This window comes from Pongo pygmaeus, chromosome 15, assembly GCF_028885625.2.
Source record: "Pongo pygmaeus isolate AG05252 chromosome 15, NHGRI_mPonPyg2-v2.0_pri, whole genome shotgun sequence".
NCBI classification, from domain to species: Eukaryota; Metazoa; Chordata; class Mammalia; order Primates; family Hominidae; genus Pongo; species Pongo pygmaeus.
Window position 1 is genome coordinate 94582783 of NC_072388.2, and position 22780 is coordinate 94605562.

General features: G+C 46.8%; 1 protein-coding gene, 1 long non-coding RNA gene and 1 other non-coding gene across 4 annotated transcripts in view; all 3 read right to left on the reverse strand.

Moving 5' to 3' along the window:
* Window positions 1–4509, reverse strand: part of SYNE3 (spectrin repeat containing nuclear envelope family member 3) — a 109625-nt gene extending 105116 nt beyond the window's left edge. For both annotated transcript variants that reach the window (XM_054448647.2, XM_054448645.2), the window contains exon 1: window positions 4418–4509. The gene's annotated coding sequence lies outside the window, so the exon portion shown is untranslated. The remainder of the gene's footprint in view (window positions 1–4417) is intronic.
* A 16180-nt stretch (window positions 4510–20689) lies between these two features.
* LOC129013003 (uncharacterized) lies at window positions 20690–22773 on the reverse strand. Its single transcript, XR_008493744.1, has 2 exons — window positions 21469–22773; window positions 20690–20839 (listed from the first exon to the last, which is right to left on the reverse strand). It is a non-coding gene; the product is annotated as an uncharacterized LOC129013003 (long non-coding RNA).
* LOC129013431 (small Cajal body-specific RNA 13) lies at window positions 21131–21405 on the reverse strand. Its single transcript, XR_008493908.1, has one exon. It is a non-coding gene; the product is annotated as a small Cajal body-specific RNA 13 (non-coding RNA).
* Window positions 22774–22780: the final 7 nt, after the last annotated feature.

Sequence of the window (22780 nt, forward strand, 5' to 3'; positions counted from 1 at the left end):
CACAGCTGTGGCAGCCTGGAGAGAAGTGTATTCCCTACATGTGTGCCCAATGTTGACCCTGGCCAGGACACTTCCTTTTGTTATAAAACCAGCAGATTGGTCCAGTGACCTGAGGTTCCTTCCAGCTCAAATATTTCAGGATTTTATGATTCAGAAGCATAAATCATTAGGCCAGGACCTTTAAAAATCCTGTTGATCATCTGAGGTCATAGAGTGCTATTATTATCTTACTTGTTGTATGATTTGGGAAGAGGGCGATCGTGTCTCCTACATTAAAGAGAAATCATGTGTCATACAACAGGATTTGTTGCTTTATTTTTTAAATCCAGCCAGATTAACATTGGAATCTGAGGAGAGAGGCAGATTTTCTAAGAAAGCATCTGAAAATGCTCCACATGATCTTTTAATTTCATTTGTATTATGTAAGATTATATATATATATAATGGAATATATGTGCCTATTTGTAAATAATGAAGCATAAAAATATTTAAAAATAACACCCTTAGCCAGGCATGGTGGCAAATGCCTGTAATCCCAGCTATTCAGGAGGCTGAGGCAGAACAATCGCTTGAACCTGGGAGGTGGAGGTTGCTGTGAGCTGAGATTGTGCCACTGCACTCCAGCCTGGGCAACAGAGTGAGACTCTGTCTCAAAAAAATAAATAAATAGGCTGGGCACGGTGGCTCATGCCTGTAATCCTAGCACTTTGGGAGGCTGAGGCGGGCAGATCACGAGGTCAGCAGATCAAGACCATCCCGGCTAACACGGTGAAACCCCGTCTCTACTAAAAAAAAATACAAAAAATTAGCCGGACTTGGTGGCAGACGTCTGTAGTCCCAGCTACTCGGGAGGCTGAGGCAGGAGAACGGCGTGAACCCGGGAGGCAGAGCTTGCAGTGAGCTGAGATCGGGCCACTGCACTCCAGCCTGGGCGACAGAGCAAGACTCCGTCTCAAAAAAAAAAAAAAAATAAATAAATAAATGAAATAAAAAAACAACACTCACAAGCCTACCACTGGACTGAAGAAACAGAACATAATGGATCCCACTGAGAGTGAAACAGGCATCTCCCTGATCAATTACCCACTTCTCCCCAAAGATAATCACCTTGATTTTGCATTATCATTCCCTTGCCTTTTTCTTTTTTAAACCAGCTTAACTTTGTGAAATAGAATCTATGTATAAAGGCATGTATAAAACATACATGTAATTAGCCAATAACTACAAAGTGATTTCCTTTGTAACTGCCCCCCATGACTCTCCTGATCCTCTCTCACCTTTCCTCAGCGCACATGGTAATGCTTGGCTTTTATTTAAGCTAATCACCTTCTTGCTTTTTGTCATCATTTTACTTCTCAGCTACGTGTCACTAAACAACTCATTGCTTCATGTGCTTGTGTTTTGAGCTTTTATAATTGTCTTAGCAGTTCTCCGTGGAGATGCTAGGATTCTCTATGCCACATCTGCAGCCTAGAAACCCAGGCGAGAGATCCAGGCTGCACTCTGGTGTTACAATGATAGTAGAGGGTTAGTAATAATAAAAACCATCAGTCCTATTTATGGTGTGCCCCCACCATGCCGGGCATTCTGCTAAAGCATCGTCCTCAGTTACCTCACTTTTCCTCGCAGCAACCCCGAAAGGGAAGCATTTCAAGAGGTCAAAATTAGGACATCAGCTTCCCAAACTTGTCCCCCGTCCACTTCCTAGCTGCTCAGCCCCAGAACACCATCCCTAAGTCCTAAAGTAAAGGTTCCTTTCAGGATGGGAGGGTCAGGAAACACTGCTGCTCCTGGGTTCCTATCTTTGTGGTCCAGTCAGGCTGCTTAGATTATATATATATATATTCAGAATCCATATTCTTTTCCAGCAAGTACTGATGACCTAATGAAGACAAGCATCCTGTCTGGTCAGTACTGTTTTCCCAATGATGAACATACAACATTGTCCTTGGATTGTCTAAGATAGGCCATGTGGTGCCAGGAAGAGCATCAGGTCAAAAGCCCTTAGTTCTAATCCTGGCTGTACCACATCCAGCCGCTGGATATCAGCCTTCTCATCTGTAAATGGGCAAGCAATGACAGCCTTGCCTACTACCAGATCCTAGGAGGTGAGAGGCAGGAAGTGCTTTGGAAGACCCCACAAACACATCTGAGTCCCTCTGTAGGCTTCTCTAGAGCCTCCTGCCCTCCCTGGGGCCAAGGGCCAGCTTTCAGTGCTGGAAGGACCATGAGGGGGGTGAGCCAGGACTACCCACCATTGACAGACAAGGGGAAATCAAGGCAGGGAAAGGAGCGGCAGAGCAGAGGGGAAGCCAGGTATCCCGACGAGGCCCCTTCGCCTCAAACTCTGACACCTTCTCCCATGTGCTGTGTCTGACACCATACGAGATGCTGATCAGGGCAAAGCTCATTTAGTGCTCATGACGCCCTGCGAGGCAACACCTGCCGTGCTATGGTTAGCCCCTTTCCACAGGGAAGGACGCTGAAGCTCTGAAAGGTGAAGCAACTTTCCCAAGGCTACACAGCCAGGAACGGGCTAAGGCAGGACTGGACTCAGGCAATCCAACTTGACTGCCCCATTCCTAACAGCTGGACAATGCAGGAAGCCTAGCTGCCCAGTGGGTTCCCAAAGGCTCCAGGGTGCTTTGACGTTGAGCTGGGCCTGCCCGTCTTGCCTCCCGGGGCCGCCAAGCCAGGGCCCCCGGCAGCCTGCTCCAGTCTGCATCACAAGGCAAAGGGGCTGTCCAGGCATGGCCAGGTCCATGGCTGCTGGAGAGCATGCAAAGCATGCAAAGCAGGAGCGTTGTTCCCATGGAGACAGACAGAAAGGACTCCAACCACCCTGAAGTGTACCTGCAGGGAGCCAGGTGCCAGACCGTACCTGGAGGCAGCAACCTGAGCCTGGATTCTCACCACTTCCCTCTGTGCCACCAACACATCCTCAGGCCTTCTCCTCAGGACCCCCAGCAAGACACAAGTTCCAGAAATAAGACATCCCAGCCCACTTCCCGCTCAGCCACCCCCAGAGGGGCCTCTCTGGTTGAAAACAACGCCCGGGGCCAGCAGGCTTGGCACAGCTGTGGCTGTCAGCCTGCCGAGCACTGTCCGGCCTGAGGAATGTGCAGACCCACATGTGCTGGAGCGTCCCGCTGGGGCACAGTGACAGGAAACTGAGCAAAACAGCTCGTTGGCACTGATATGCCCCTCCCACCTCCCAGCTCCTGACTCCTGTGGGCTGTTGGCTGCTCTGAAAGTGCAGGCAGCAAGGCCAGGCCCTTTAAGAGAGCCAGGCAGTGTGGCTCTGGGCAAATCACTCCCCTCTCTGGGCCTGTTTCTGCTTCTCTTGGTGGATGAAGGACGCTGTCCTGCCAAGCTCAGAATGGCAGTGATTTTATGACATGCTCTCCTTTCTGGGAGGACGGTCCATTCTCCTCATGCCCTCATTCATGCGGGATTGGGCATGCCCCCAAGACACATCAAGCTATCCCACTAGCAGCCCTTGGCTGTAGAAAGCCCCCTCCACCAAGTGCTGGGATAAGGGTAACCCTTCAGAGTTGAAAGGGGTGACCAGGAACCTGGGAAAGAGTCCCAGGGCAGCCCAGGGTTGGAGCTTCAGGGCCAAAGTGGTTAACTGAAAATATTCATTATCACCCCGCCCAGGCTGGAGCCCCCTGGCTTCCAGTTTTGAAGCAGAGGTCAGCTGGGCGGTATAGGACACTGCTCCTGGGTTGACCAATGGGCCACATCAATGGGTCTGCTGTTTGAGGTCAAGATCCCAAGACCCCAAGGGAAGTCAACATCCATCTGAGGCTCTCTCAGGCCCTGCAAGCCATCTCTGGCCTCACTGCCCTCCCCTTTAGAAATGTGGGAATGAGGCTCAGAGAGGTTGAGCTGCTTGCCAAGTTTGCATAGCCAAAAGGCGTCTGAACGAAACTGAGCATTTGGGGTTGGACTTCCCCTCTTCGCCGCCTGCTCTGCTCTCCCAGGCACTACTGAGCGCGCTCGCGGTCGCCAGGAGCGGGTCGGGCCCCCGCCGCGCGCAAGCCTTGGTGACAGGTCAGCCCGCCCCTAGGGGAGGCAGAGGGAAGCCCCGATGAGGCACCCGGCCCGCTGGGGCGCGCTCCCCGGGGCTTTAGGGCTTTTTCTTGCGGGCCGGCAGAAGCTCCCTGGGGTTGAAAGGAAAGGCTTGGGAATTTCGCAGCCAGCACAGAACTGTTGGATTTAAACTAAAAATACCCGCCCGCCCGCAGCTGTCACGCCGGGGCCCCCGCCCCCGCGCCGGGCGCGCCTCCCCAGGTCCCCCCGACTTTCGGCGCCCGCAATTCCCGGGGCTGTGTCAGAGCTGGGCCGGGGGCTGGGGACCCGACCTGCCCGGCCCCCGGCCCCCGGCCTGGCCTCCCGGCCCCGTGCCACTTACCCGCCCGGAGCGTGGAGGAGCGCGGCGCCGCGGGTAGCTGGGGCCGAGCCTCCTTCCCTCCTCCCTGCGTCCCGGGCGGCTCCGGGGCGGGGCAGGGCTGGGGCGGGCCCGGACACCGCGAGTACCCCCGCCCCCGCCGGGACCCGCCCGGTGGCCCCGTGAGAGAGGCCGCGCCCCTCTCCGCACGCGCTCAGCGGAGGCCCCGGGTGCGCAACCCCAGCCCGGCGGACATCCTGCGTGGCCCCGGGGACCAGGGCCGAGGAAGAGCCTCACCGCTCCCTGTCGCGGACTAGAGGCGGGGGTTAAGGGGGGGTCCTGTCCACGCTGGCCTGGAAAGCAGCCCGGAGCCCTGGCCCCTGTCTGTCTCCCCGACACACACACAGCCACCCACCCTTTTATCCTAGGGGATGGCGCGGAGCTGCCTCTCCCCCGGGAAAGTTGGATCTGTGCGCCCAGACTTGGAAAAGGGATTAGGACACCGGCAGATCTTGCCGTCACAGAGCAGAGGTGGGGGCCTGGGAAGGGGCACACCGCCCGTAGGCGCGAAATCCAAGAAGAAAATGACACTCATCAGCCAGCCTCACGCGGGGAGAAAGGGCGGAGTGGGGGGGAGTGGCACCCTGCCCGTCCTCTCCCACCCCCACAGTCCGGGCCCACAGTCCAGGAGTCACAAGGAATGTGAATCCCCAGGCATAATGTGAACCCCCAACAAACCCAAGGCCTCAGAATGCGCCTCACCTCTCCCTCCCCACCCAGCAGAAACATCTTCCCACTCTCCCAACCCCTGCTCCAGCCACGCCAACCCTTTAACCTTGTCCCAGAATGTGTAAACCGTATCTGCCTCTGTGCCTGTGCACGTGAAGTTGCCTTGGCCCGGAGTTTGCTCCACAGCCTTCTGCCAAACTCCTACTGCTTGATGGCTGGAAGCCTTCGCACCCTGGCGCTCTCCTCCCGGGTCAGCAGTCACTGGCCTTCCTGTGCATCCAGGCTGGCTTTGAACCGTGCTGGGCCCCAGCCCTTATCTTTTTCCGAGTAATTACACAGTTGCATGATTGGCTCCACCGCCTCTGGATCAGATGAGCGCCACTCATGAGGGATACAAGTTGTAAAACTAGGTTTTATGTGAACTCCAGTCATCACAATTTAGGTGCGGCTAGCGATTTTACAGATGAGGGGTTAGTAACTGGCCCAAATCCAGGGCTTCTGGGGTGCTGTTTTCCTTTTTTGTTTCTTAGCAGGGATGGCAGATGTTTGTAGAACAGATCCGTGTAAAAGTCAGTATCCTAAGAGATTAAATTGTAAAGCAGGACAAGATAGTTAACGGGGTGTGGGTGTGGGTGTGTGTATGTCTTTTCCAAATTGAGAGGGAGGTAGAAGAATTAGCCAAAACCCAGGATTCACTCTGAGGTAGACCCACACCTCTTAGTTAGATCCCATTTATTAAGTTGTAATTATTCACAGCATTGCTGAAGATATACACAAGGCCCCTCCCATCTCCCTGCGACTGACTGGTTCCAAGTATGCTATTATATGTGTTATTATCACTGTGACTCAATTAGAAGTGCTGCCGCAGGCCTTGAGGTTGCCACAGACAAACTGCAGGTGCAGGCAGTGAGTAACAATGATTATAATGCCTGCATCTGGATCACGCTTTTTGCTTTTCAGAATGCTTTCAAATGTGTCTCCTCATTAAATCTCTGCAAACATCCTCCCGGTAGTTAGGAAAAGTTTAATGAGTTTTGCCTGACAAGGGAAACCAAGACACAAAGAGGGCAGGTGACTCGCACAAGGAGAGAGATGGCTCCCCCAGGCTGCTCCAAGGGTGGAGCCGGCCACCGTAACTCAGTGTCCTGCAGGAAGAGATGGTTGGGTACAGTTGGGAGCTCAGGCTCTAGTGCCAAAGTGCCCAATTTGCAACTTTCAGCTGATTACTCATACTTGGTTTCCTTTTCTGTTAAATAGATCTAATAATAGGAGCTTATATTGTATGGTTTTGTGCCTAGTATTTGAGCATCCAACTCAGGCGAGCTGTTATGTTATGGTTCTGGGAATGGTATAGATTGCTACAGTTTCTGACATATAGCTATTCAGTCTTTCATCAAACATTCCTGAGTATCTACTATGTGCCAGTCTCTGGGAATATGAAGAAGAATGAGGCATAGACTACTACCTCCAAGGAGGTCAGGATGTAATAATTCTGTGTCAGGGGACCATGGTGCACAGAGATGAACTGTCCCTCCTGCTGCCGGTGCAGTGCAGAGCACCAGTTCAGAGCAGTGGAGATATTCACTTTCCAGGCCCAGCTTTGCTACTTATTTAGCTGAGTGAATCTTACACTGTAAGATTCACTTACACATACAGGGTACACATACAGTCTCATCTTATGCTGAATGTGACCTCTTACAACATTGGTTTTTCTCATCTGTTAGATGGGGATAGCAATAATTTTTCATAGGTGAAAACACATGCGATAAACATATTTTATAAAGTGCAAAATACTGTGCAGATAGTTTTGTTATTATCAATGTGATTGTTATTATCTTGGGCTTTACAGGGCTTGCTGCTTTTCAGAATACTCTCCCATTCCATTGCTTTTCTTAGAGTCTCGCTGTCTCACCCAGGCTGGAGTGCAGTGGTGCAATCTTGACTCACTGCAACCTCCACCTCCCAGATTCAAGCAATTCTCGTGCCTCAGCCACTTGAATAGCTGGGACTACAGGCACGCACCACCACACCCAGCTAATTTTTTGTATTTTTAGTAGAGACAGGGTTTCACCATGTTGGCCAGGCTGGTCTCGAACTCCTGACCTCAAGATATCCACCTGCTTGGCCTCCCAAAGTGCTGGAATTACAGGTGTGAGCCACCATGCCCGGCCAGCCATTACTTTTCTTAAGTCTGACATAAACATCACATCAAAAACAGAACCCTATTTTTTATTTGATGCCAATCTTTTTCTCTCCAAAGTAGTCCACATGGAAGGAAAACAAAAGTTGAGTAAGCAATGCGAAGGGATGGGGCAGTTTACAACTAGGAAGTCCACAATACCTTCGTCTTCAGCATTACCTGCAGCTACAGAAGGGGGTGGACATGCAAACCCATCTGGAAAAAAAAATCTGGCAAAGGAATGGGGGAAGAGCCCCTTTGTCATCTCTGGAATTGAACACAGGAAACCCCGCCCTGAGACCTTCCTTTCAGAAGCAGCCCAGAGAGGGAACCACAAGAAGGGCACTAAAATTATGCTGTTCGGAAGTTCTGACTCACTTGGCAGCGCGGGCTGTTTGTGCAACGTACCAAATGTCCTCCAAAAAGCGAAGTTTTTACCTCTCTTCCCCTGTGTCCCTTCCCTGCAGCCAGCATCTCCACCACCACTCATGGGGAAGCAGGAATCAATTTAATAAGCCTGGGGAAATTATCTGGGTCTGTTTCACATTTGCTGTTCGTTAGCCAGCTTCAACGGCAATCTGCACAATCCTCATTTTGTAAGCATGATTTTTTCAGTTGTTTGTGTGTGTGTGTTCAGTCTCCACAGATAGATTACAACAAAAGCTGCAATGGCTTTTCTGGCTAATAAAGCACCTCATGGGTAAACTGAGGCAAGAGAGTAGGGAGGAGGGGCATTGCCCAGGGTTCCAGGATAGGAATTGCTGTTCAGAACATTTACATTCCCATCTCTCCATCTCTAGCCTGGCTTCCCACTTAGTGGTGAAGTAAATAAGTACTTTCAGCTTAACACGGATGAAAAGCTCACATTAAGGGTGCCCACTTCTGGGGTGCCCCATCAGAGAGGTCTTGGTCTGAGCCCAGAGAGCTGTTTCTCAACCCAGTTCTGCTCTGAACTGTTCCTTCTTCTTTGTTTTTTCCTTGCCGGTTCTCCAAGTGTTAGCCTGTCCTTTCCCACTTGGGTGCTACATGTGCTTCTAGGGTGAGCATAGCCAGCACCCTGGTTTGTTCACTTCCTCATGAGTAGCTGCCACCCATCAACTGAGCAGGGGCACCCCTCTGGGTGGCAATGAGTCACCTCAGTACCAAGCAGGGGAACTGGAGTAACTCTGAATATTCCTCTACATACATTTGATTGTGCTGCATTTATAAAATACAATTATATATAAAATACAGGACTGGATTCTCAGATGATGGGGTTCTAACTCTTGTTAAGGCTGCTAATTAGCTGTGTAACCTTGGGTCACTTCTGAGTTTTTAAATCTGTGAAATGAGAGAATTGAAAAAGATTTTCTGTAAATTATTCCCCCAATTTAAGTAAGAAATACATATATACACGCACACAGTATTATATACAATGTAATATATATAATGTAGTATACATAATACATTATGATATATTGTGTGAGTGTGTATATATATATATATAGTATTGGCCGGCCAGGTGCAGTGGCTCACTCCTGTAATCCCAGCACTTTGGGAGGCCAACATGGGAGGGTCGCTTGAGCCCGGGAGTTCAAGACAAGTCTGGGCAACATGGTGAGACCCCGTCTCTACAAATGAATAAATAAAATTATCCAGGCAGGGTGGTGCATGCCTGGTCTCAGCTACTTGGAGCTGAGGCAGGAGGAATGCCTAGGCCTGGGAGGTCAAGACTGCAGTGAGCCATGATTGCGCCACTACATTCCAGCCTGGGTGACAGAGTGAGACCCTGTCTCTCTCTCTCTCTCCATATATATCTTTTTGAAAAAAGAAGATCTTGTTTGTATTAAACAATCATCATTTAATATAACTAAACACCGCTACTATTATATTCCAAGGAATAAATACTAATATAAACAAAAGTGTTAAAGGAAAATTGATAAATTTTATTCCTAAAAAATAAAATCTGGCTGGGTGTGGTGGCTCATGCCTGTAATCCCAGCACTTTGGGAGGCCGAGGAGGGTTGATGACCTGAGGTCAGGAGTTCAAGACCAGACTGGCCAACATGGTGAAACCCCATCTCTACTAAAAATACAAAAAAAAATTAGTCGGGCATGGTGGCGGGTGCCTGTAATCCCAGCTACTCAGGAGGCTGAGGTAGACGAATTGCTTGCACCCAGGAGGCAGAGGTTGCTGTAGGCCGAGATCACGCCACGGCACTCCAGCCTGGGTGACAAAGTGAGACTCCATCTCAAAAAAAAAAAAAAAAAAGAAAAGAAAAGAAAAGAAAAGAAAAAACAAAAACAGAACACAAAAAAATATACAAAATCCTTCTGGAAGAGGTTTGCCATGTTTCTCGTTTCTCCCAACAGTGGGAAGCCCAGTCTACTCTTTCTGCTTCTGTTGGGACTACTTTAAATGTATGTGAATTTTTTGTTTAATTAAATGTTTTATTTTGAGACCACTGTAAATTCACATGCAGTTGTAAGAAATCATACAGAGAGGTCCCCTATATGCTTTACCCAGTTTCAACCGATGGCAGCGTCTTACAAGACAATGGTACCGTATCACAGCTAGGATACTGACAGACACCAACACAACACAAAACACTTCCATCACAAGGATCCCGCATGCTGCTCTTCCCCCCTTCCCCATTCCCTCCTTAAACTCTGGCAGCCACTCCTCTGTTCTCCTTTCTATAATTCTGTCATTTCAAGAATGTGATAATAATGGAATCACACAGTGGGACTGCTCTTCTCCACTCAGTGTAGTTCTCTGGAGCGTCACCCAGGCTGGCTCCTGTATCAAGTCTGTGCCTCCTCATTGCTGAGCAGCAATCCACAGTGTGATGGATGCATCACGGGCTGGGTCACCCTTCCCTTGTTGAAGGACATCCGGGTTGTTCCTGGTTTTTGGCTATTATCAATAAAGCTGCTATAAACATTTTGTATGCACATCTGTGTCAATATACATCTTCATATCTTAAGTTTCAGCTGTTGGATCTAATACCCACTTACAATCCCACACCACCAGATTTCTCTTACTTTTTCCTAGTGATGAACACAGCTAGTGATGAAGGATGTTTAAGTGTCCAACAGTTGCCCAGGACTGGGTCTTGAGTTGTGGAAATCTAACAAAAGCCAGTTACATGGTTCTTGCCATCAAGGAATTTACAGTCTGTTGGAGAAGTGACATTAAGACACACGATTCATTCACAGAACTAAGTAATGCTGCTGTCATCAAATGCAAGACTGCATGGTACAAAACTGACTTGTAGAGGAATCCAGAGACAGGAAAGAGAAGTGAAGGCACGAGTGTTTGGGGAGTCCTCTGGATAAGACGTGAGATATATCTCAAATGATGGAGACAAATAATGATATTTTATATTTATTAAGGGCTTACCTACCATCTGCCACACTGTTCTAAGCCTTTACCTATATTATTAATTTAATCCTCATCATCACCCTTCAGGATAGCTCCTATTATCATCCCATTTTCCAAATGAGGGAAAAAAGGTGAAAACTTGGCCATTCACCCAGCTATTATGTGACTCACCTAGGGTACACACTCAGGCAGTCTGACCCCAGCACCCACTTCATCGCTGTGGATTCTGTCTCATAGCAATAGTGGTCATGATTCAATTCCAATCTGTTTCTTAGGTTATATTTTCCACACACAGCATATGCTATAGCTATGCTGAGCCTTCTGGGAGAAGGTTATTGATAAGTTCAAATACTTTTCAAACAAACCAGCACCAGTGTTAGTAACGTAATAGGTGAGAAGTCTGTGTGTGATGTATCTGCTGGGGTGTGTGTGTGTGTGTGTGTGTGTGTGTGTGTGTGTGTGTAAACAGCAAGGCTGAAGCCTCCAGTTTTGCAGATTATCTGTATATGCAGCAAAACATGCACACACCACACACATCAAAGTTCCCAGCTCTATATGATAAAACACAGAGGCAGCTGAGCCCATTTAAGATAATGAATGTGGTTTTGTATTCTCTGAATTGCTACATACCAGGAAAGTCACTTCCAGGCTCAGCTACGTCCTGAGTTGCTAAACATACAAGATGTGTGATCACGCTTCGCTCACAGCACTGATGGCTGCTCACCCTTTGAGCTGTATCATTTTGGTTAAAAAAAACAGCATACTACGAGCCTGGCATGTTTGCTTGTTTTTGTTTTAAAATCTAAATGCAGCCTTGATAATGTCGGTGCTTCCATCGATGGGGTGGGTGGCAGAGTGAAAAGCTCCCTGGATCAACATCTCCTGACTTGCTGTCTCTCTGGGCTCTGCATTTCCCAGCCATCTCACCTCCTCCTGTCTCCACATTTAGAAAATGGGGCCAGTTCTTCCTGTTTTCCCTGTAAGAGCTGTCATGAGATTCACGTAAAGATGATGAAATGCACTGCAAACTTTAGATTCTGTACAAATGTGTACTACTCTGGTAAATTAAACCCTCCACTTACTATGCTTCCAAAGAATGCTTCACGACAGACAGCAACTCAGGAAGAGGCTGTGAGTAAGGAAGACTTCCCCACTAGGGAGGAAAATGAAGCTTTCAGTTTTTTTTTTTTAATCCCTGGAGACATGTTTTTGAACATTGCTGAAGTGTTCTCTCCTTGCTTTGACATGTGTGGCTGTTCTGAACATGTGATCATATTAGAATCGCTGTGTGATAGGCAGAGTGCCCAGGAAGCCAGGGAGGGTCTGAACCCAGCCCTGGCAGACACACGGAGGTGTGGCCTTTGTACCCTCTTTAGGGCAGCGGAACCCATGCAGAGCACCTGCACCACCCCCACCCATCCCATATGAGCAGCCGGTGCTTGGCTCTTCCGGGAAGCCCACGCTTGGGGCCCAGCCCTGTCCCTCTATCCTAGCGGCAGGGGCTGGTAAATACCAAATAGGTCCATGTATCTTATAAAACCTGCTGCTCTTGATAATAATTCTTGACAGCCCAGGACACTTCCCTAACAGAGAAAGGTGTTTCATTGCAGTAGTCTAGTTCCAAAACCTTAGAATCTTATTGCCAACAACTGGCATGGAACACATGCAGAACAAACGTTTTCCAACAGGACTGCCGCAGGTCCCTGCAATGGCAATAGCTGCAGCACCTGGGCTAAGATTTTAAAGAACTTTTATCTTAAATTTCTTCTTTGATGTTGTAGACTTGGTATGCAGAGAAAAATGGCCGGTGTCACTAAATGCACCACCTGGTTAATTAAAAAGCCCTATTCAGCAGACAGAAGCAACCTCTATAAATGGGCAAGAGGTGTCTTCAGGTATTTCAAAGGTCTCGGCTAGCACCATGCCAATGGGATGAGTGCACCAGCTTCAGCAATCAAGCTTGTTTCATCATCCAAATGGAAACATTTCTGCAAAATGACTGGACTCTACCTGCTCTGTTCACTAACTACAGAAATGGCCTAAAACAAAAGGTTCACACACAGACAAAAATAACAGCCAGAAGACACTTGACAAATTCACTGGCCCAACTCTATCACGTTGCAGAGCCCCTTAGAGGTGAAGTGAAGCGCCCAAGGGCAGCAAACACTGATTGCATCAGCCCACACTGTGTTTACCTCCATTGCCAAATCCACGAGACCCTGGGCCCTTACCTGGCCTCTCTCTGTGGGCTTCCTTTTTTTTGTTTTTTGTTTTTTAAGAGACAGCCTTGCTCTGTTGCCCAGGCTGGAGTGCAGTGGTACTATCATAGTTCACTGCAGTCTAGAACTCCTTGGCTAAAGTTATCCTTCCACCTCAGCCTCCCAAGTAGCTAGGACTATAGGCACACACCACTGCTCTCAACTAACTTAAAACTTTTTCTAGAGATGGGGCCTCACTATGTTGCCCAGACTAGTCTAGAACATGTGGCCTCAAGCAATCCTCCTGCCTCGGCCTCCCAAAGCTCTGGGACTACAGGTGTGAGCCCCCATGCCCAGGCCCTCTGTGGCTTCTGGTAAATTCCTCTTCCCTGAAGCACTTGCTCCCAGTTCTCCTCATGGCCTGTCCTTCCCCAGCTATATGTTTTCCCCAGGTTTTCTTCTCTGCACTCCTTCTTGCCTCCCCGCCCAAATCTCCTTTATCAATAGATCCAGACCCATAGAGGCAATAATCCGCATAATCTCTCCCTTTATTTCAGATATAACCTGATGATTTAGATGTTCCTCAGGCACCTGGAAACAGAAATGTCCAAAAGTAATTCCTGACCTTACCTTTCCAATCCTCCTTCCCCCTCCCGCTGTATTCCCTGCATCAGCAAGTGTAGTCAGTGGCTAAGCAACTCTAGGAATAAGCCTGACTCTTCCCCTCTTCCTCCCAGCCCCCTCCCCACAGTCAGCCAGTCACCAAATGCTGTCATCCCTACCTTCAAATAACTCAGCTTGCAGCAGTGCCCTTCCCCCATGCCCCCACCCCAATACCTGCAAAGGTTAAATCTGATGACCCTCTCCTAAGTGGCCCCCTGTTAGCTCGGCCACCTCCAATCCATCAACACTCCCACAAGGGTGATCTCTCAAGCACTCGGCAGCTTACACTCCTCCTGGGACTTTCCCTCATCCAGAGGAGGAGAGCCCAAGCCCTTACCATCTGTCCTCCCCTCAGCTATGTCCAGTCCTGCATTTCTCAAGAAACGGCCTGGCATTCCCCCAGCAGGCCCAGGGGCCTCTGTGCCTTTGCCCTGGTTGCTCCCTCTTCCTGGAATGTCCCTCCTTTTTTTATAGAAGCACTTTACCCTTCTCTCAAAACTCAGCTCAGGTGTCACCCCCACTACTAAGCTTTTCCCATCCCTAAGGTACGGAGTGAGCTTTTTCCCAGAGCCCCATTCCCCTCTCCAGTTCTCAGGGGCATTCTTGCATCTGTTCCCATCACAGGACTGCAAGGTCCTTGGGATTTGGCAGCGTCTTACTCCACTCCGTATCCTGCTTAGCACAGAGCCTGTGGGTGCCTCACTGAATGTTTCTCCACCTCCTATGGCACCTGTGGTCGATATTATGAGTTTCACACAATTTGGGATTTGCTGAGATCCTGCTCTGTATTGTTCACCATGTTATGTATTCTTTACTCAAGAATTATGTATTGAACATATAGTAAGTGCCAGGGATGGCACCAGGGCACCAGGTTACAAAAATGAATCCTACCCAACTAGAAGTTGATGGCCTAGTGTGTGTGCGGTGGGGGATGGGGGAGGAATAAATAGATACAATTACAGTGCATACACTCCCTGAAGGGGTTCTGGTCCCCAACCACTGTGAAACAGGGCTGGGTAGTAGGACAAGTGAGGTGGTTATATTCTTTGAGGCCTCTAATTGTGTGTCGTGGGTTGACATCAGCATTTGCAGAACCTCTTTATGGACGGCCCTTTCTGACCTAATGTCGGCTGAGCTCTTTCATCAAGCCCACTGGTTTACACAGTTAGAAAAAGTCAACTTTACACCAGTATTATTCAGTCCCTCAACACCTGATGAAATGTACTAGGTATTTCCAAGGTGTCTTCCAAGAACTAATATGAAGTACGTAGCAGAGTTAGAATAACTTTATCTGGCACAATGGAGTAAAGTATTCCTTTTATAACATAACCTTAAGCTGTGTGTGTGTGTGTGTGTAGTTTTGTTGGCAAGCTAAGATAAACTGCATGTTTTCTTGACTTCCTATTCAGAGCATGTGGAATAGAGTTTCTTTTTCTTGCTCGGAAGCATCATACAAGGCACTAGCGCACAAGGAATAGTCACGGGTGAAGGCTGTTTGCCCCTCCTTACAACCAATGCCCCAGAATGCTGCTTTTTAAGAAGAATTCCAGAATGTCTGCCTCTTAGTGCTTCACCTTTCACTTACTGTTCAGTCATTGTTTCTTTCTGCTTTTAGTGTTAGGCTTTTAAATTTACTGCTTCTGATCTGTTGTGGTTATATTAGAAAACTAAGTAAGTTAGCTATTCCCTAAAATAAGAATAGCACTTGGGTAAGAACTGAGAGACTTTTCTTAGAATTGGGCAAAATGATTAATTCCCAGAGAATGTATAATTACAGGGGCAGCCCTTATTGGCTCTTGCCCCAGCTTGCTCAGTAAAATAGACTAGTGCCCCCTACCTGCCTTGCCAGGAAAGACAGAGACTCATTCTATTATAAAATGTGTTTCTCAAAACCAGAATGACTTTGAAAGATGTTATTTTTCTGAACACAAGTAAAAATTCCTTCAAGTAAGAGGATATTATTTGCTTTGTAATTAGACAGCCAATAGTATGTGTGGATTATCACGGATCTGTGGCTGCATGGTATAAAGAGATGAACCAACGGGAATATCACATTGATTTCACATCGACTAGACTGGCATGTCCCCTCAGGGCTGCACTCATACAGCTATGATATGAAAATGCCAGATCACCATCCATCTGGAGAGGGAAGAAGGTTTGCCAATATAACAGCTTCTCCTCAAGTCACCCAATTTTGCCTATGTAATAAAGCTTATGCAAAAAAACGCTTTTTTTTTTTTTTAACAGAATGTAATTGTTTTATGATAATCTTTTTTTTTTTTTTAAGATGAACTTTTGCTCTTGTTGCCCAGGCTGGAGTGCAACGGCGTGATCTTGGCTCACTGCAACCTCTGCCTCCTGGGTTCAAGTGATTCTCCGGCCTCAGCCTCCTCAGTAGCTTGGATTACAGGCACCCACCACCATGCCTGGCTAATTTTTTGTATTTTTAGTAGAGATGGGGTTTCACCATGTTGGCCAGGCTGGTCTCAAATTCCTGACCTCAGGTGATCCATCTGCCTCCCAAAGTGCTGGGATTACAGGCATGAGCCATCACACCCAGTCTTTTGATAGTCTTTTATTAAAACTCTTTGAAGCTGTGGCTAAAATTTGATATCAATTAACAATATCTCACTAGGATACACTTTCAAAAAATATTAAGTTTAGAATTAGCAAATAGGATTTTTCTGGCTGTAAAAGGACAAAAAAAGATTTAAAATCCTCCATTTTTTTGCCAGCAAAGGAAAATGAATAATTAATGCCTCATCCCGTTTCTAACTTTAATCATCCCTCCCCTCCCTGCAATTAAACTGGGGTGAATTTCTTTTTTGCTAGATGAACTGTTTTCTATTTATTTGTTTATTTCTGAGACAGAGTCTTGCTCTGTTGCCCAGGCTGGAGTGCAGTGGTGCGATCTTGACTCACTGCAACCTCCACCTCCTGGGCTCAAGCAATTCTCCTACCTCAGCCTCCCAAGTAGCTAGGACTACAGGCACCCACCACCATGCTCGGCTAATTTTGTATTTTTAGTAGAGCTGGGGTTTCACCATGTTGGCCAGGCTGGTCTCGAACTCCTGACCTCAGGTGATCCACCCGCCTCGGTCTCCCAAAGTGCTGGGATTATAGGCATGAGCCACTGCGCCAGGCCTAGATGAACGATTGAAGAAGGCTGGAGCAATGGGTTCCCACAATAGCAAGACTGCATTTTGAAGGCATGAAATTATTAAAGCTCAAAGACTGAAGTACAAAGTGAAATTCTGACTCATGATAAAGTGTATTTATGGCCTTGGCAATACATCTTAGCAATTATTCAAAAGAAAACAATTAAATTTCCTAAATGTTCTTCTGGCTGCCAACTCAGTGACTATCAGAGGGAGACATAAACTTCTGCTAACAGATAAATCTTCCTAACAGGTTTGATACACAACAGCACTGGCTCCTTATTCTTTCTATTCTGCGACCTAGGGACCTTTTCAGGTCTCTGGAATGTAATAATTTGAGTTATAGAAACTATCTGCTGGTTAAAAAAAAAAGAAACACATAATACTACAAAACATTGCCATTAAACAGGCAGTTGGGGAAAATAAACAATTCTTCCATCACCTTTAACCAAAAGGCTTAACAAGTTTTATGATTACCACTTAATTCTCAATACCACTTTCCGGGAGATATGATTCAGGCCCATGTCGTTGTTATTAAATAAGGCTCACAACAGAATCAAGTCCAACAGGTGTATGACTTTCAAGGCACGCAGCCGAGGAGCTTGGCCCTCAATGCGAGAAAGCAGCGTAGGGACAAGAGGAACACAGCTTTCAGAAACAGCAGGCTATAGGCTTAGATTTTTTTTAATTAGATTTTTGGTTTTCTGTGTGTTTGTTTGTTTTTTTGAGATGGAGTCTCGCTCTGTTGCCCAGGCTGGAGCATGCAGTGAAGTGGCGAGATCTCAGCTCACTGCAACCTCCGCCTCCTGGGTTACAGCAATTCTCCTGCCTCAGTCTCCCAAGTAGCTGGGATTACAGGTGCCTGCTACCATGTCCGGCTAATTTTTTGTATTTTTAGTAGAGATGGGGTTTCACCATGTTGGCCAGGCTGGTCTTGAACTCCTGACCTTAGGTGATCTGCCCGCCTTGGCCTTCCAAAGTGCTGGGATTACAGGTGTGAGCCACCACGTCCAGCTATTAGATCTCTGGATTGAACTTTTGTCATTTTAATTTACAAAGCACAAAAATCATCTGTGTATCTAGTATATATGCAGAGCCAGCAAAGATAACTGGGATAGTTGATTTTCTACAGGACTTGTTGGTGATGCTATGAATCAGCAGGAAAATAGAAATTTCATGTGAAGGCAACAAAACTTAGAGACACAAGTGCTAATGTCTATCAACACATTATATTAGAAAAAAACATAATTTGGAAACCAAAATGTCTGAGAACTGTTATCCTAGGGTTAATATATGGTTTGAATGAATTCATGTATATACCCAAAAATTTATCAAAAAAGTACAATTTATGCAAGATGATAACATTTGGGGGTAAATATTTAGGAGCAGAGAATGTACACACAGATTTCTTACAACGCTGCAGCCTTTATATGAAGAAATTCTTCAATTATATGCAACCTTCAGCAGACATCAATTTGGATTTTTCCAAAATCCAGAAAGGGGAAAATAGATGTGGAAAAATCTCAGGAAAATCAAAAAGAACTCAAGTACTCAGCGACATTTACAGAACCCAGGACTACACCTCTACCCAAATTCCAGGACAAAACTGGGTTGTCATGGCATCTGGGCTTTTCATAAATGCTCACCTATCTCCCATGGTCTATTCTAGACTGAACTAACCAGATCTACAGCATGCCCTTTCTCTTCAGTGACCCAGTGACTCAGGGCAGGCGAAGGGAGCAGGACTTGTGTGACACAGTGGAGGCTGGCCTGCCTTCCTGTCTCCAATATGTGGGCGGCAGTGATGAGCAAAGCCTCGGCCAAAGAAGTATTAATAAACCGGCTGCCTTGTCAGATAGAGGTAGTCGAAATCCAACAAGCATTTCTATCTCCACATTAGGGACTAGAAAAATTCTGAGGGCTGCATTTTGCTTCAGTTTCTTATACATTACATTATTTTTGGTGTTGTCAGGGAATCCAGTTAGTTCCAGGGTTGCAGTGATGCTCTAAAACTACTAGATGATAGCTCAGTGCATCACAGAGAAAGCTTTCAGGTTCCAGCTCAGGTCAATAGAATCTGGGTCCCAAATGCTATCTTAGCTTAGGAATGTGTGGTGGTTCGGCCCCTTGTACAAGCCAAGCAGCCACTTTGCCCTTAATATGACATTTGCAGAATGTTCTGGCCAGCTCAGATAGACACTTCTGTACCACACATTCTCATGCAAACACACCCTCTCATTTTCTAAGAACAAACAAGAATGCAGCACTGAGTATGAAAGGAACAGGGCCAGTGCGGCGGCTCACACCTGTAACCCTAGCACTTTGGGAGGGCAAGGCAGGAGGAGTATTCGAGACCAGGTGTTGGAGACCGGTCTGGGCAACCTACTGAGACCTCATCTTTTTAAAAAATAATTTTTTAAAAAAGTAAAGGTACAGAAACACTGACATGTGGAGTGCTCAGATAAAGCATCACCTTCAGTTCAATAATCTGAACTCTATCTAGTTCTTCATTTGGGGCTGATAAACGGAAGAAGCTATCTCAGATATGTGGAGGTTTACACTATGAATTCAATGGTGAATTTGTTTTTGGAGAAGTGGATAGAAAACAGGAGTTCTACCAAATACAGTAAAGCCTTATCTATAAATAAACACAAGGAAGAAAAACATTTTTAGGATGCCTGAGTCAGCATGTTTACACAGCATGATTATTTAGTTTGGGGTTTAACCAATCCTGTGACTCAAATCCCAGGATTCTCAGAAGTTTCTGAGTACTTCCCACCCTCACCTCTTCACTAATGTTCACGGGGCAGGAAGCGATCACATACTAAGACAGGCCATTTACTCAAAACACCCAAAACATCTGGTCATAGATGCAGACTGATGACAACTGTTTATTTAAGATGTATATTTTGTCATGTTTTCATCATAGGACTAAAGAGGAATCTCAAAACCAAAATGCCAAACTTTATGCAAAAGTCTGATACTTTGGACGAAATATTTTGATTACTGTTTTCTTTGCTTCTTAAGATCACTGATGTTTGGTGCTAAGTATTTCACTATATTTTGGGTTGTTTTATTAAAAATTTAAATTTAGATGTATTGTTTCAATTTCTTTGATTCAGATACATGATCTGTTTCCTGCCCTTGGTCATGCTATCAAAATAGCTCCTTGAAAGAGCACCAACATGCTTTTCCATATCCTTAGCATTTCACACACTGTATGTTCTTATCATATTCTACAAAAACACGGCAACTTCACTATGATTTAGCAAAACACAGGCTTTGTACTCTTCTTTCTCAAGGATTACTCTTAATCTTTAATGGCAGCTGCATTCTCAACTTAATACAACGTTCAACAAATAAAAAAGACAACTGCTTCTGAGCCCAATATTATACATTAGGTAAGGAACACGATACTCCTCGTTACTGTTCTGTCTCAGGATATAAGTTTGCAAATTCTTCTCCCGATCTCAGTCAACATAAAAGCAGAATTAGACAGTTTAGAGTGGGCAAATGAGAAAGATGGAATCAAAATAGACACAGGGAAGGCCATAAGGAGTTCGCAAGCATAAATGCCTGATAGCAAAAACGATCACAGAAGATTCCAAAACCACAATCCTGCACAAAGGCCATCTCAATCTTACACAAAAAATACTTCTGCAATGCCTGCCGAGCACCTGCCTGTCCAACCTGGGACTGGTATCACCTTTGTTACTGATCCTTGTAGTCAAAAATAATTATCTCAAAACAATTATGTAACCCTCCTAATTTTTCCTTTGAAGATCTTTGTCTTTCTCTATCTCCCAGGATACACACAGTTAACTATCGCATGCATTTTCTCATTGCAATGCTCTATTCCTGAATAAATGCCATTTTCTTTTAGAGAGCCTCTCTCTGTTCGTTATTTAAGTTGACAGCAATAAACAGTTTAGGTTTTTGGCAACAAATCACCAATATTTACTTAAAAACAAACAAAACACTTACAACACAGGCATGAACAACAGGTTATTTTGGAAAGAGTTTAATATATTCTCTATTGTTAAGTGCATCAGATGCTGGACTTCTGAAACAACAATTATGCTTCTGCATAATAGCATTTTCTACATATTTCTGTTCATGTTGCTTGTTCCTCTGATTTACCTGGAATCAATGAATCTGAAAAACAAAAAGATTCTTTAAGCACCTGGTAAATTTCAGGTCCCACATTAGAAAATGAGCAATCATCAATAATATTGATGGGGGTGAAAATATGACATTGAGACTTTCGGGTAATGTCCCGAGTTTACTTTCATAGTTTACTAGGCTCAGGTTTCATGCCGAAGGATTATTTGAAAGACTCACTCACTGACATGATTTTCTGATTTTAAATGTGAACACTCCCAAAGCATAAACAGATCACCTCCAGCAACACCGTAAAAAAATACTCAAAGTTTAAAAAAAAAAGTAACTTGTGGCAGTACTTAGTGTTCAACAGAAAACACTCCATCTGCTAAACAATATCTCGACTGCAAAGCTTCTCTTCCTGTTGGCGGATAGATAATGACATAGCCCAGTCATTATCACCGTGGCAACAGTGACCAGAAACTATCAGAGGAAAATTGCACATGGAACAGCTGGCTCTCGAGCAGGCATGCCTCAGCTTCCTCTGGAGTATGCTTTTTCTGCAAGTCTGGTGTGCTCGAGGGTACCACCAACCCTGTGCGGCTCCAAGACTACAGATTACGTAGCAAGGCTACTAGTCCTGCTCTTCCGGATTTATTCTTCCCGCCAATAGGAGCACTTACCACGTTCCAAGCATCGTCCTAGGCACTGAGGATACAGCAGTGAATAAAGTTGAGTGCCAGGTAGGGAAGTCAATAACCAAGCTAGTAAATAACTGTATATTGTCAAGCACCGGTAAGTACAAGGGAGAGCAGAGCAAGCAATGGGCCTAATGAGGCTTGCTTTGTCTCCTCTGCACTCCCACACTACTTTGTATCTGCTTCTCATTTCTCACGCTGGGTCCAAGCTTTGGGCACCAGGTCTCCCTGGACATTCCGCGCTGGCACCGCGCCTAGCACCCAGCGGCTGCTCAGGAAACGTTTGTCGAACGAACGAATTCATTTCTTAGTTCCCCATTCAACAAACCTTTCCTGATCCTAGGCCCAACAGCTTAAAAGGCTGGAGGGCCAACGAGGCTGGAAACTCAGAGGCGGCCGGAGGCGGTGGCTCACGCCTGTAATCCCAACACTTTAAGAGGCCAAGGCAGGAGGATCCCTTGAAGCCAGGAGTCCGAGACCAGCCTAGGCAACAAAGTGAGATATCGCCCCCACCCCCCCACACACACCCCCGACGCCAATTCCGTCTCTAAAAAAAGGAAGAAAAAAGAAACCCAGAGGAAATCACACAGGCAAAAGCGCTTTACAAATTTTAAAAGTGAAAACTGTTCTAGAGAAATAATCGCGCGCCGGAGGCGGAAGCCCCAGAGCCTCAGCTCCCACGTGGCGACGGAGCCAGGGAGAGTCGAGGAGCCAAGGCTACGGCCCGAGCGCTGGAACCCCGGTCAGGCTCCCGCTCCCCGCCACCACGAACCGCATGCGGCCGCGGCGCTCCGGAGGCGCCCGGGGACGCTCACCTAAGCCGGGAGAGGCGGATACCGGCCCGGCCTAGCCCCGCTACCTCCCAAGAGACCAACACCACAAGCGCGCGCTAACCGCGTTGCCATGGCAATTCAACCGCCGCTGACACCGGAACCGGAAACTTCATCAGGAGGTGACCCCTTCCCGGCGTTCCGCGGAACGGGCGAGTCCCACGCTTCTCCCAGTTGTCTCGGGGTAGCCCAGCTGGCCTCATTGGCTCACGGGAGGAAAGTCGTCTTCCCTCTTGTTTTGCCTCTCGTTGCCCTGCAAGCGTGACCCTGATGGACATCCATTCTCTCCAATTAACTAACAAAGCGGTTGCCGACGACCAATAGTAAGGCAGTAGGATGCGGCTCCGGCATAAGGCCCACCTCCTACCTGCCGGGCAGGACGAGCAACGTGACTGGTAGAATCGAGTAATTACTGATCAGTATTGTCCAATCACGGAGGGCAGTTTAGAACCGGTCCAATGAGGGCC